Source organism: Mustela nigripes, chromosome 5 (assembly GCF_022355385.1).
Source record: "Mustela nigripes isolate SB6536 chromosome 5, MUSNIG.SB6536, whole genome shotgun sequence".
Classification (NCBI taxonomy): domain Eukaryota; kingdom Metazoa; phylum Chordata; class Mammalia; order Carnivora; family Mustelidae; genus Mustela; species Mustela nigripes.
This window is the reverse complement of record NC_081561.1, coordinates 145,728,038-145,743,047: the sequence shown is the minus strand read 5'-3', so window position 1 is coordinate 145,743,047 and position 15,010 is coordinate 145,728,038.

The window sequence follows — 15,010 nt, the reverse complement described above, 5'->3', positions numbered from 1 at the left end:
ATACTTTCAGTGCCATTCTGATAAAAATTCCACCGATATTTTTCAAAGAGCTGGAGCAAATAATCTCAAAATTTGTACGGAATCAGAAAAGACCCCGAATTGCTAAGGACATGCTGAAAAAGAAAAACAAAACTGGGGGCATCATGTTGCCTGATTTCAAGCTTTACTACAAAGCTGTGATCACCAAGACAGCATGGTACTGGCATAAAAACAGACATAGACCAGTGGAACAGAGTAGAGAGCCGAGATGTGGACCCACCACTATATGGTCAACTAATCTTTGACAAAGCAGTAAAAAATACACAGTAGAAAAAAGACAGTCTCTTCCATAAATGGTGCTGGGAAAATTGGACAGCTATGTATAGAAGAATGAAACTTGATAATTCTCTTACACCATACACAAAGATAGACTCAAAATGGATAAAAGACCTCAACATGATGCAGGAATCTATCAAAATCCTAGAGAAGAACCTAGGCAGTAATCTCTTTGACATCAGCCACAGCAACTTCTTTCAAGACGTGTCTCCAAAGGCAAAGGAAACAAAAGTGAAAACAAACATTTGGGACTTCATCAAGATCAAAAGCTTCTGCACAGCAAAGGAAACAGTCAACAAAACAGAGAGGCAACCCATAGAACAGTAGAAGATATTCACAAATGACACTACAGACAAAGGGCTGATAGCCAAGATCTATAAAGAACTTCTCAAACTCAGCACTCAAAACTGGTGTGATGAAAATCACATCAAAAAAATGGGCAGAGGAAATGAACAGACACTTCTCCAAAGAAGACATACAAGTGGCTAACAGACATATGAAAAAATATTCATCATCATTAGCCCTCAGGGAGATTCAAATCAAAACCACAATGAGATACCATCTTACACCAGTTAGAATGGCCAAAATTAACAAGACAGTAAATAATGTGTGTTGGCGAGGATGTGGAGAAAGGGTAACTCTCTTACATTGTTGGTGGGAATGCAAGTTGGTGCAGCCACTTTGGAAAACAGTGTGGAGATTCCCTATGAAATTAAAAATAGAGCTACCCTATGACCCTGCAATTGCACTACTGGGTATTTATCCCAAAGATACAGATGTGTTGAAAAGAAGGGCCATCTGTACCCCAATGTTCATAGCACCAATGACCACAGTCACCAAACTGTGGAAAGAACCAAGATGCCCTTCAAAGGACGAATGGATAAAGAAGATGTGGTCCATATATACACTATGGAGTATTATGCCTCCATCAGAAAGGATGAATACTCAACTTTTGTATCAACATGGTTGGGACTGGAGGAGATTATTCTGAGTGAAATAAGTCAAGCAGAGAGAGTCAATTATCATATTGTTTTACTTACTTGTGGAGCATAAGGAATAACACGGAGGACACTGGGTGAAGGAGAGGAGAAGTGAGTTGAGAGAAATCGGAGATGGAGATGAATCATGAGAGACTGTGGACTCTGAGAAACAAACTGAGGGTTTTGGAGGGGAGAGGGTAGGAGAGGTGAGCCTGGTGGTGGGTACTAAGGAGGGCATGTATTGCATGGAGCACTGGGTGTGGTGCATAAACAATGAATCTTGGATTACTGAAAAAAAATTAAATAAATTTAAAAAATTTTTAAAAATAAAAAATAGTGTATTTACAAGTAAACTTTAGCTGACATCTAGTTACATATGACCATGTAAAGAGTTAGAGTCCTAAAACAGCATGTTATTTTTAGGTCTTCACATCCTTTTTCAAAATCAGGACAAAACACAGTTGGCCTTATAGATTCTAGATCCCAGTGTTTCTTGTTATTAAGAAATGGCAAACCTAGGGTGTCAGCTGCAGGGGGTTGACTGCTCTCCCTGCAGGGATCCTCCACTCAGGTGCTTGAGGCTCAGAGCCTCAGCACCTGTGCCCAGACTCCTGCCCTCTAAGGCCTGGGCAGTCTCCACTGTGGCAGAGGAAGGGACAGCGCCCCTCCAAGGCCAACTGAGAGCCAACTTGCATCTCCTGGGCTGTAAAGGTGAGTTTCTGTTTCAAGGACTCTAGATGATGAGGAAGACTTTCACTCAAGGGGAACTTCAAACTCCAGGAAGGAATGAACAGCAATGGAAATGCTCCCACTCCAAGGGACTTCCAGCAGCAGCATCCTGAAGTAAGGGGCCCATCTCGCACCCAAATCTTAGATTCTGAGTGCTCAAAAACCTGGCAGAGACCATCTGAAGTAAATCAAGTAACCCAAATTAATACCACAAGTCAGGCCACAAACTGAAATGGTGCAGCAGTTGTAAGATGTAACCAGAAGAAGACAGAATCACTTCTGTGATAAGCCTGCCAAAATCCTTGCCTTGAAGGACGTATTCAACATGAAGACACATCAGAAAAACCAAGATGAAGGGACAGTCTACAGAATAACTGCCCTGTTACCACCAAAAGTGTTCACGAAAGTCCAGGAAAGACTGAGGGAATGTTCTAGGCTGAAGGAAACTAGAGAAGGATGAAAACTAAAAGCAACCCAACTTGGGTTGGGTTCCTTGCAAGGACACTGTTAGGACAATGGGGGGAACCTGAGTAAGGTCTGTGAATTGGGTTGTAGTAAAGCATCATTGTCCCTGTCCTCATTTTATCACTGTATGTATTGATGTAGGAGAATGTTGTTTGTGAGAAATATACACAGTAAAGTATTTGCATGGTCAACAGGTCATATTGCTGGCAACATACCCTTCAATGGCTCAGGGCAAAAAAGTTCTTTGCATTAGTCTTGCAATTTTTCTGGAAGCTAAAATTATTTCAGAATAAATGAGAGAAAAGGGAAATGGCAAATCTAATGATAAATTTATTTTGAAAATTTGTTCTTATATTGATTATAAATTCCATCATAAAACCCCATGTACCTTTCTCACATCATATGAGAGAATGTCTATGCCTCCTTTGAAACTAACATCAGTTTACTTCATTTTTTCTCTTTAAAATATGCAAAATTTTTTTTAATTTAGTTTCCAAATGAATCTTTTTATTATAGACATGCCATTGATTTTTGTAGTACCTTTCTGAAGTAAACATTTTATTATTTTTTTTATATATAGTACTAACAGTAAAAATTGTCATTGGAGCTCATGTCCACAACTTTTCAGAATCAGTGAAGTTGTTTAGAATAAACATAAAATATTATGTCTCTCTATTTACTCTTAGATTCATTTCCATGAGAAGATGTAGCATTGATATAGGATACACACGCTATAGAGCACCAGTATCTAATTCAACATAACAATTAGAAGATACTATGGTAATATGCTGATGTGAAAGAACAGTTACAATTTTAACAAAAAGAAAAAAGTAAGAACAGGAAAAAGGTCAAAAGAACAGATATAAAAGTTTATAATCCCAAATTTGGAATAACAATATCTAATGAAGTTTGAAAAATTTGCTAATATCCAGCTCAAGAGGAATTTAATTCGAGGCATGCCTAACAAAACAATTCTTATGCCAGATTTACTTTGAAGGGGCTAACAAAGTGAAACTGTGTCAAAAGCCATCATTTTTAATACTAGTCAATTTCCTTAGAGTAGTTACCATTTAGGCGCCATTGTACTTATCACTATCAAGATGGTGCTGCATGATTCTGCTTTCACTTAGGATGTAGAAAACAACAGTGAAAACTTGCTCCCATGCAGACAACGAGTAGCAGCCAGATCAACCATAAATTTATAACTTGTTTTTAAGCCCATCAGAGAGAGCTCAAGTCACAAAGCAATCAGGTGAACTGAATTCCAATACATACCAAGTCCTCAGAGGGCAGAGGAACATATGAATTGTTTTGTCTTTCGTGGAGCATGGGAGGAAGTGAAAGCAAACATCGTATCAGGCAAGAAAACATTCTTCAACTTTAACAAATCTTAAAAGGCAGAGTGGGTGCCTGTGTGACAGTTTGGAATCTGTGGGGTTCCCTGACACCAAAGAAGGCAGCAACTACTTGCCAGCTATTTTCTGCAGCCACCACTGGCTACTTGAGGACAAGATACCCACCCTTTAGTGTGTATGTATACAAATGATGACCTGCCACTGCAGCGGGCAGGCACAAAACTGTTCACTGGTGAACGTTTTTGCTCATATGAAGCAAATGCAAGCTACTGTTGGGCGAGTCAGGGAATGTTCCTGCCTCACAGTCTCAGGAATAGGTCAGCAGCTGCTGGGGGAGGATGGAAAACCTGTACACTTCTTCTGTGTTGTTACACAAAGGAAAATCTACCTGCTACCAAAGGAAGGAAAGCAAACTCACTAATGGATACAATTCTGCACTGACACAAAAGAGAGTTTGGCTGAGGTTGCAGAGAAACAAAAACTCACTTGTGCATAAGAACCCACACTGGCACAAAGCAGTTTCATGACCTTCTGGAAGAGGGAGGGAGATGGCAGGAAACCCCATTTCTGAAGCGCTGATGCTCAAGGCCTGACAATGCCCAAGGATGGACAGTAGCATGCCTCCACAAACATGGAAACAAAAGACCAACCAACAAACAAACAAACAAAAACATTCTTCATCAGAAGCTTTGCATTGAATAATAAGCAATAATGATCTTCAGTGGAAAAATATTCATGAACAGATGGGGACTTTCAGCATTGAGAGAGAGGAGCTATTAAAGATGTCAAGCAAAAATGGTAGAGAAAATAATGCCAGAGATTAAAAAAAAAAATCCTTTCATAGCCATGCCAAAAGACTAGACACAGTGAGAAAAAAATGAATAAGTTAGGGACAGGCCAATAGAAATTTTCCAAATTGAAAGAGAGAAAGAAAGAAGAAAGTAGAAAACAACCTAATAGCTCTCTTCAAAGGCCTAATGTGTATCTAGTTAGAATTTTAAAACAAGAAGAGGTATAGAATGAGAAAAGAAATATTTTAAGACAGAAAGGCCAAGAAATTTACAAAATTGATGAAAGGAAACCACAAAACCAAAAATCTCAAAGAACATCCAACAGGATTTAAAAAATATATATATTAAGCTTATCAAAATTAAAGTGCTAGAAATCAACGATTATAAGAGAAATGTTGAAGGCATCTAGAGATACAAAGAAAAAAAATACTGTAGATACAGAGAAATAAAGAGAAAATAATAACAACCTTGTCACCAAAAGCTATGCAAATCAGAAGACAATAGAGCTACACATTTGCAGTTCTCAATGAAAAATCTGAAAACCTACAACTTTTCCCATATTTTGTAAAATATCTCAAAAGTGAGGCAAGGCTTTTTAAGAAAACTCAAACTTGAGTAATATCATTATTAGTAGATCTAAACTATGAGAAAATTTTAATATTATTTTTCAGAAAGTAAAAATATGGTAGAGATAGAAATTTGAAAAAACAGAAAGAAATAAAGAGCTGCAAAAATAATAAACATGTGGCTAAACATGAAAAACATTCTTTCCTATTCATAATCTCTTTAAAAGAAAAGTGAAATGTCTAGAAAATACAGCAGCAAGGCATTGCAGTGTTATAATATTTAGAAATAAGATATATGACTAAAAAATAAAACTAAGGAAATGTATATAAGAGATATATTACTATGTGTATATAGACAGTGATAAGTTAAAGATTGTATATTGTAAACCACAGAGAGCAACAACCGAAAAATAGTAGTGAAACAAAACAGTATATGAATAAACCAATAGTTTAGATAAAAAAGAATCATAGAAATATACTCATTTAGTTCAAAAAAGGCAGAGAAAGAGTACAAAAGAAATAAATATATTTAGAACACATAGAAAATAAATTACAAGATGTTGATTTAAATTTCCAACCATTATCAAGAACTATATTAATATTAAAAGTCTGAAACCCTCAATGAAGAGGCAAATAGAAGCAATATCCAACTATATTTGTCTATAAGAAATTCATTTAAAATAGAAAGACATACATAAATTAAAAGTAATGAAATAGAAACAGATATATCATCCAAATCTTAAGCAAAAGAAAAATTTGAGAGGCTCTATTAGTATCAGACAATATAAATGTCAGAACAAATAATAGTACCAAGGATGAAGAGAGACATCCCATAATGGTATAGAGAAAATCCATCAACTAGACATAAAAATCCTAACTCTGAAGGCAGCAAATAATAAAGATTCAAGAAAAAGCTGGTGGCATTAAAGAGAGAAATAGAAAAACCTACAATTATAGATGAAGAACTCAGTTCTTTCTCAGCACCTGAGAGAGGGAGGAAGGAATGGGAATACTACATGCGCTATAGAAGTTAAAAGAAAGGTAAAAAACTGTTGTGAACAATGTTTTTTTTTTTTTTTTTTTTGCCAATGGATCTGATAATTTTGATTAAATGAATAGAATCCTTGAAAAATACCAATTTTCAAACAATATTCAGAAAGAAATAGAACACTCTCAGGGTGCCTGGGTGCCACAGTCAGTTAAGCATCCAGCTCTTGATCTCAGCTTCGGTCTTGATCTCAGGGTCATAAATTCAAGCTCTGGGTTGGCCTTCACATTGGTCATGGAACCTAGTTTAAAAAAAAAAAAGGAAAAAGAAAAAGAAATAAAACACTTGTCTATTTTGTACAGAAAATTGACTTCTTAGTTATTACCTTTCTGACAAGGATCTTGACAAAAATGACTTCACTGAAATATTTTACTGACTGTTTAAGGAATAATACCAATTCTACACAAAAACTCTTCCAAAAAATGTCTTGTGCATTTTATGGGGAGTTCATTACTCATGTGTTACAACAAAACAAGATGAAATGTTTGCCAAAAGAAGAGAAGTATTGATTAATATGCTTCATGAACTTTAAAAAAAAATTTCTTTTTTTGAGGAATCTCCATGCTGTTTTCCAGAGTGGTTGCACCAGCTTGCATTCCCACCAACAGTGTAGGATGGAACTGGAGGGCATCATGCTTAGCCAAATAAGTCAATCGGAGAAAGACAACTATCATATGATCTCCCTGATATGAGGAAGTGGTGATGCAACATGGGGGCTTAAGTGGGTAGGAGAAGAATAAATGAAACAAGATGGGATTAGGAGGGAGACAAGCCATAAGTGACTCTTAATCTCACAAAACAAACTGAGGGTTGCTGGGGGGAGGGGAGTCGGGAAAAGAGGGGTGGGGTTATGGACATTGGGGAGGGTATGTGCTATGGTGAGTGCTGTGAAGTGTGTAAACCTGGCGATTCATAGAACTGTACCCCTGGGGATAAAAATATATTATACGTTTATAAAAATAAAAAATAAAAAACAAAACAACAAAAAAATTTAACACAATATTAGGAAATAAAATCAAGCAGCATTTAAAATGGATGATATATCATGACCTTGTTGAATCTATCCCAAGAAAGAGAGGTAACTTCAATATTAGAAAATCAGTAATTGTAATACATTATAATAGATTAAACAAAAATTTAAAAATAATCTTAAAGCAATAAAAGCATTTGACAAAATTCTACATCCATTCATGGCAAAAATCTCAGCAAACTAGGAATAGAGGTAACATCCTCATACTAATGAAAGTCCTCTATAAGGAATCTATAGCTAACATTATATTTAATGGTAAAAGATAGAATATTATCTGTCTAAGATTGGGAACAAAACAAGAATGGCTGTCTTCACCACAACCGTTCAACATTGCAACCTAACTGTTGCAATAAGGCATGAAAAAGAAATAACAAGGCACAGTTTAGAAGAGAAATATAATTATATTTATTCTCAGAGAACATGAACATTTCTGCAGAAAACTTAAGGAAATGGCCCAAAATGTGTTGCTAAAATTTTTAAGTGAGTTTAGTAGTGTTGCAGAATACAAATGTAATAAATCAAATTTAACTCTGTACCTATATATTAATAAAGAAAAATTGGAAATTGAAATATAAAGCATATGATGTATAACACTAGCTAAACCATAAAATATTTAAGAGTAAATTTAATAAAATATATGTAATATTTCCAAATGTACACTGTAAAATCTTGTTGAGAGAAAATATACCTAAATAAATCAAAGATATACATTGTTTATGAATCAAAAGACAAAATTGTTAAGATGTCACTTCTCCCCAAGTTGATCATTGGATTTTATATAATATCAATCAAAATCATAACACCCTATTTTAAATAGAAAACTATTGAGGTGATTTTGAAATTTATGTAGAAAGACAAAAGCTAATATAACCAAAAGAATTTTGAAAAAGAAGAATGAAATTAGTGGATATACAGTACATTATCTCAAGAATTACTATTAAGTTACAGTAATCAAGAGAGTGTAAACTAAAGATAGACATGTAGAACAAAGGGACATGATAGAAATACCATTAATAGATGTACTCATGTGGTCAGTTAATTTTTGACAAAAATGCAACTTAATTCAGAAGGAAATGGTAGTCTTTTCAATAAATGATTCTGAAAAAAATTGGATAACTACATGCAAAAACAAAAAAAATAATAAACTTGATCTTATACATACTAAAATTATCTTAAAATGGGTTATAGATGTGAAGGTACAAAGTAAAGCTATAACATATCTAGAAGTAAACACAGGGGAAATACTTATGACAACATGGTAGGCAAAGACTTGTTAGATAAGGCATTGATAAGTTAACCAGCTTCAAAATTTAAAAGTGTTGCTCATCTAAAAATACAGTTAAGAAAATGAAAGAGAAAATATTTTCGAAGTACATAACTTATATAGAGCATTTAGCTATACTAAAGAAAGAACTCCTATAAATCAATAATAAGGTAATCTGATAAAGACATGAGGAAACATTTGAATGAACACTTCACCAAAGAAGAAACTGGAATGGAAAGTAAGTCCAGGAAAATATGTGCCATTGAAATCAAAATGAGATACCACCATACAAAATGAAGTACCACTAAAAAGACTACCATTTAAAGGCTGGCAAAATCAGGTGCTGACAAGGATGTGTAACAATGAGGAATGTAATTTTGTTTTTTTTAAAAAAGAGTTTGACAGGTTTTTTTGGTGAAATTCAGCAATTGTGTGTTTCAGCAATCCTGTGCCAGGTATAGAATTTCCCAAGAAAAACAAAATCAGATTTTCCCACACAATGATCTATACACAAGTGTTTACAGAAGTTTTATTTACATTAGCCTCGGATTAGAAATAACTCAAGTGTTCATCAATAGATAAAAGGATCCATGAAATGATCCATGAAAAGAAATAATGAAATTAGATCCAATGAAATAATGAAAGTAGATCCATGAAATGAAATAATATCTAGATATACGAAGTACTGGATATAGGAGATAGAATAATTTATATGACACTAGAGAAGGTAAAATTAGGGGGACAGAAAACCTATCGGTAGTGCCCTGCTATGTCTTGATCAAGGTGGCGGTAACATGACTGTACGTATTTGTCAAACCAATCCAACTGAACTGATCTGGATTATGAACTAAATATGTTTAAAAACTATAAAGAAATTAGGAAACAGGAAGACCTGAAAACTATTTAGAACACCCAGATTTATAAAATATATTCCCTCTGAAATTAAAAAAAAAATACTTTGGTTTTTAGATTGAACAGAAAATTAAAAATGGACAAAGCATGAGAGAACCAGGAGGCTTAAAAACCTCAGGGAGAAAATATAAAAAAGAATTCTATCCTTAAACATAGCAAAATGAAACTGTAGGATATCAGAGTTAAAAAAAAATCTTAATAAATGAAAGAAATTTGAGGCAGAAGGAGAGAAGAGAAGAAAAGAGATAAGCTACACACACACAAAACCAGAAAAACCAATTGTTCTAACAGCATATTTCTCGGCAGCAGGGTAAAAACCAGAAGACAAGAATAAGACAGCATCAAATTAAAAATAATAATAACAAATGAAAGAAAGAAAATTGAATACAAGCCAAAATAGTCATTCAAAAAAGTTGAAGATGTTTTGGACTACTAACAGGTGGGCATAAAAACCAACAACAAATCTGACCTTAAGAAAGATGCCTCCTCAGGAAGAAGGAAAATACTAGAGTGGAGTCTGAATGGGAGAAATAACAATGAGGAAGGAATTAATAAATGAGTTTTAAATGGAAAATTATTGACTCCAGAAAGCATAATGATGTTAGATTTCTGGAATTTAAAATATATTGGCTTGAAATATCAGGAAACAATTTGTAAGGAAGATAGATGAGATTAGGTTTACAGTGTTCAAAGTCCTCATATTTCTTGGGAGGAGAAAGATATCATGATTAATGTAGACTTCAAGTTCGAGGATAAAGGTGTAAGAGCACACACTGAAGGAATGGGATTAGCCATATAATTTCCAGAAGAGAAAAAATAACAATAAGATAGAAGAAGCTAGAAGAAATATTGGAAACGCAAGACAACAAGAAATCATAAAATGGAATGATTAAAATTATTTTAAAAATATTAGTAATGGACATAAATGTAAAAGAAACAAATCATATTTTCTCAACACAGTAAGTTTAATATTAAATTAAGAAATGACTTTGCATATATAGAGAATTTTTTTCATAAACAATTTCATAAATTATATATATAATTTAATTTTTGTATTTAAAAAGTAAGAACATGAAGTGCATAAGCTAAACAGCCAATTAAAATATTAAAAAATAGAATTAATTAAATACATTTGAATTAAGAAGGAAAAAATAGAAAATAAAAATAGAGGAGAAAATATAAAAAAAATGTTTGTTGCAGGCAAAAATTAGCTTTAATATCCAATATTTATCAAGATTGATTTTTTTTTAAATAGAAAACAAAAATAATGTAACGATTTTTAAGGAGATGTAATTACAAAAATGAGGTATTTTTCTTTTAAAAGCAAGTGAGTAGCATAAAAAATTGATAATAAATTTAAAATTGGACCAATTCAGTTATATATTCTAAAAAGTAAAACAATAAAACTGATATACAAGATAAATAAAGCCAACTCAAACTATAATCATTAAATAAATTAAATTATTATGCAACAGCTCGCCCATTGAAGATACGAACACTAAACCTTGTTTCATAGGTGAGTTCCAATAAATTTCATGAAAAATAAAATTCTAATATTATCCAAATTCCCTGAGAATAAGGGAAAGAACATATTTCTTAAATAATTTAAAGAAGCTATGATAGTTTTAGTACTATAATTGGTCGAAGGCTGTTAAAAATACTATTATACACAAATTTCATTTTCGTGCATAGTTGAGCTTTGAACAACATGTGTTTGATTTGCATGGGTCCACCTAGATACAGGTTGCTTTTCAATAAATATGATATAGCACCATAAATGTATTTTCTTTCCTGTGATTATCTTAACATTTTCTTTTTTCTAGTTTATTTAATTGTGAGAACATGGTATATAATACATGTAACATACAAAATGGTGAATCAACTGTTTTATGTAAATAGTAAGGCATCTGGGGGCACCTGGGTGGTTCAGTGGGTTCAAGCCTCTGCCTTCGGCTCAGGTCATGATCCCAGGGTCCTGGGATCCGGCCCCGCATCGGGCTCTCTGCGTGGCAGGGAGCCTGCTTCCCTTCCTCTCTCTCTGCCTGCCTTTCTGCCTACTTGTGATATCTGTCAAACGAATAAATAAAATCTTAAAAAAAAAAATAGTAAGGCATCTGGTTAACAGTAGACTGTAAGTAGTTAAACTTTTGGGAAGTCAAACTTATTTGTGGATTTTTTTTTTGATAAATATACACAGTACTGTAAACATGTTTTCTTTCTTATGATTTCTTAACATTTCTTTACTCTAGCTTACTTTATTAATAGAATATACTATATAATACACATGTAAAATATATGTTTCTTGACTGTTTTTTGGTTTTAGTAGGGCTTCTGGTCAACAGTAGGCTATGAATAATTAAGTATATATACATATATTATATGTATAAAGTACTACATATAGTACTACATATTTATTTATATTTATATATTTTATTAAAAATTTAATATATTTTTAATTTTAATATATTGTATAAATATATACTTATTTTATACTTATATAAAATGTGTTTTATAAAAACATAAAATATATAAAAATAAAAATGTATCTCTATATTTACAAATAAATATTTTATTAAAAATTTTTAATAAAAATATATATTTGATGAGCAAGTTGAATTTATTCTAGGGATGCAAACTGTTCTAACATTTTACAATATTCTAACTTAATTCCCCATTTACAAGATTAGAAAGGGGAAAAATCACATGATAATACAAATGAATTTAAAAAGTAATAAATAAAAAGCCATTCATTTATTATCAAATCTCTTAAGTAACTAATGATACTTTTTAAAGATTTGTTTATTTATTTTAGAGAGAGAGCACGACAGAGGGGAAGGGCGGGGGAGGGGAAAGAAGAAAGCAGCAGACTCCCCACTGAGCATGGAGATCAGGGATGTGGGGCTTCATCTCAGGACCCTGAGACTATGATCAAGAGGCTGACACTCAGCGGAGTGAGCCACCCACTAAGGACTTTTTTTAAACCACGTAGTGTGTGCACAAAAATGTGGTAGCATATTACTTATTTTATTGTTATGTCATAGAAACACCACTTTAAAAAATTAGATACAAGGCGCCCTGTCAGCAGGAAGTCTGCCTCTCTTTCTCTCTCTCTGCTCCTCCTCCCTGCTCGTTCTCTTTCTCTCTCTCAAATAATAAATAAATAACTTTAAAGAATAAAAATTGAAAAATAAAATAAAATAACAAATTAGAAATAGGATCAGGATTCTTACTATTCCCCTTTAGGATTAACAATATGTCAAAGGTTTAAATAACTGGAGAGAAACTAAAAAATAAAATGAAAATTATCAAAACTGAGGAAAAGAAATGCAATTTCCATTATGTGTAGCTAATATGATTGCCTAGTTTTCACACACACACACACACAAAACCCAAGAACTTTGAACTTAAATTTTTAGATCTAATAAAGGAATTTAGCAAAGTCACTCAATAAGAGATCAATATTAAAATCCAAGTATATCACTATACTCAAAAATATATACTTTTAAAAATAATTGTGATTTAAAAACAAATACTGTTTGGAGTGACAATAAAAATAACAAATACCTAGAAATAAATCTAAAAATGTATACATTTCTTTGAAGAAAAAAACGTATAAAACTTTTCTTAAAATATTTTATTTATTTGACAGAGAGAGAGAGAGAGTGAAAGAGTGAACACAAGCAGGGGGAGAGGGGGAGGAAGAAGCCGTCTTCCCTCTGAGCAATGAGCCTGAAGTAGGGTTCAACCCCAGGACCTTGGGATCAGCAGAACCCTGGGATCATGATCTGAGCCAAAGGCAAACAATTAACAACTGAGCCACCCAGGTGCCCCAGTATAAAACTTTTTTAAAGACAAAGAAGTAGCCATCTATAAATAGACATAACATATCATGTAAACAAAACCTTAATATTGTAAAGCTGTCAATTTTCTGCAATGTATAGATGTGATGCAGTTCCAAAGATAATGCCCCAAAATTTTGAATTAAATTTATTATCATACTGAAAACATAATTTAAGGGAAAAATATAGCCAAAGATTCTGTGGAAAAAGAAGACAATTATATGACTTAAATGTCAAATATCTAGGTTTACTGTAAAAGTATAGGAAGTATCCCAATATGGTATTGGCACAAGTATGGAAGAGCTCAGAAATGGGCTGATGCATGGTTGGAAAACATGTATGACTAAAGTACTATGACAAATCAGTGGTAAAGGGTTAGACTATTTAACAAATGATATTGGTAATATTATCAATATGGAAGGAAGTAAAAGTGTATTGATGTATTAGATTGCATAAAATTAATTCTATGTATATTAATAATATGAGGGTAAAAATTAGCTTTAAAACAAAAATAGAGAATTATATCCTTATGACATCCAAGTAGGGGAAAAGTACTTTAACAAGGTAAGGAATGCAACAGAACACAACCAGTAACGGTGAAGTTTGAGTACATCAATATTCTTTTTTAAAGATTTTATTTATTTATTTGACAGAGATCACAAGCAGGCAGAGGCAGGCAGAGAGGAGGAAGCAGGTTCCCTACTGAGCAGAGACCCCGATGCGGGGCCTGATTCCAGGACCCTGAGATCGTGACCTGAGCAGAAGGCAGAGGCTTTAACCCACTGAGCCACCCAGGCACCCTTGAGTACATCAATATTAACAATATATATATTCATCAAGAGACACATCAAGAAAATGCAAAACTAAGACACAAACTGGATGAAGATATCTACAGTACATAAAATAGACAATGGACAATAGACAAAATAGGTAAAGAATTATTTTTAAAAGATACCAATAAGAAGTAGACAGATAACCAAATGAATTCAAGCATATACTGACAAGAATGTTTATAGTAGCATTGATTGCAGTGACAAATGAGTAAAAACTACACAAATACTGAGTGGAAGGCTAACTTTTGTTCTTTTTATAAACTAAATTAGTATACTACACCGAACATTGACAAACAAATGGTGCTTGTTGTTTTTATTTTTAAGATTTTATTTATTTATTTGACAGACAGAGGTGACAAGTAGGCAGAGAGGCAGGCAGAGAGAGAGAGAGAGGGAAACAGGCTCCCCGCCGAGCAGAGAGCCTGACATGGGGCTCGATCCCAGGACCTTGGGGTCATGACCTGAGCTGAAGGCAGAGGCTTTAACCCACTGAGCCACCCAGGTGCCCTGGTGCTTGTTTTTTTTAACATGGATGAATCTCACACTTCTAGTTTTGATAGAAAATTATGAGTCAAAAGGCTATATATGCTTCATCTTTATATAATTGAAACATTAAAAACAATGCTTCATATTCCTCAAGATTGTATATACATATAGTAAAAATATATATAGTATTATGCATAATAAAATAAAACAAATATGAAAATATATAATATTTTAGGGCACCTGGGTGGCTCAGTCATTAAGCATCTGCCTTCAGCTAGGGTCATGATCCTGGAGTGTTGTGATTGATCCCACATTGGGCTCCCTGCTCAGCAAGAAGCCTGCTTCTCCCTCTGACCCTCATCCTGCTGTGCTTTCTCTTTCTCTTTCAAATAAATAA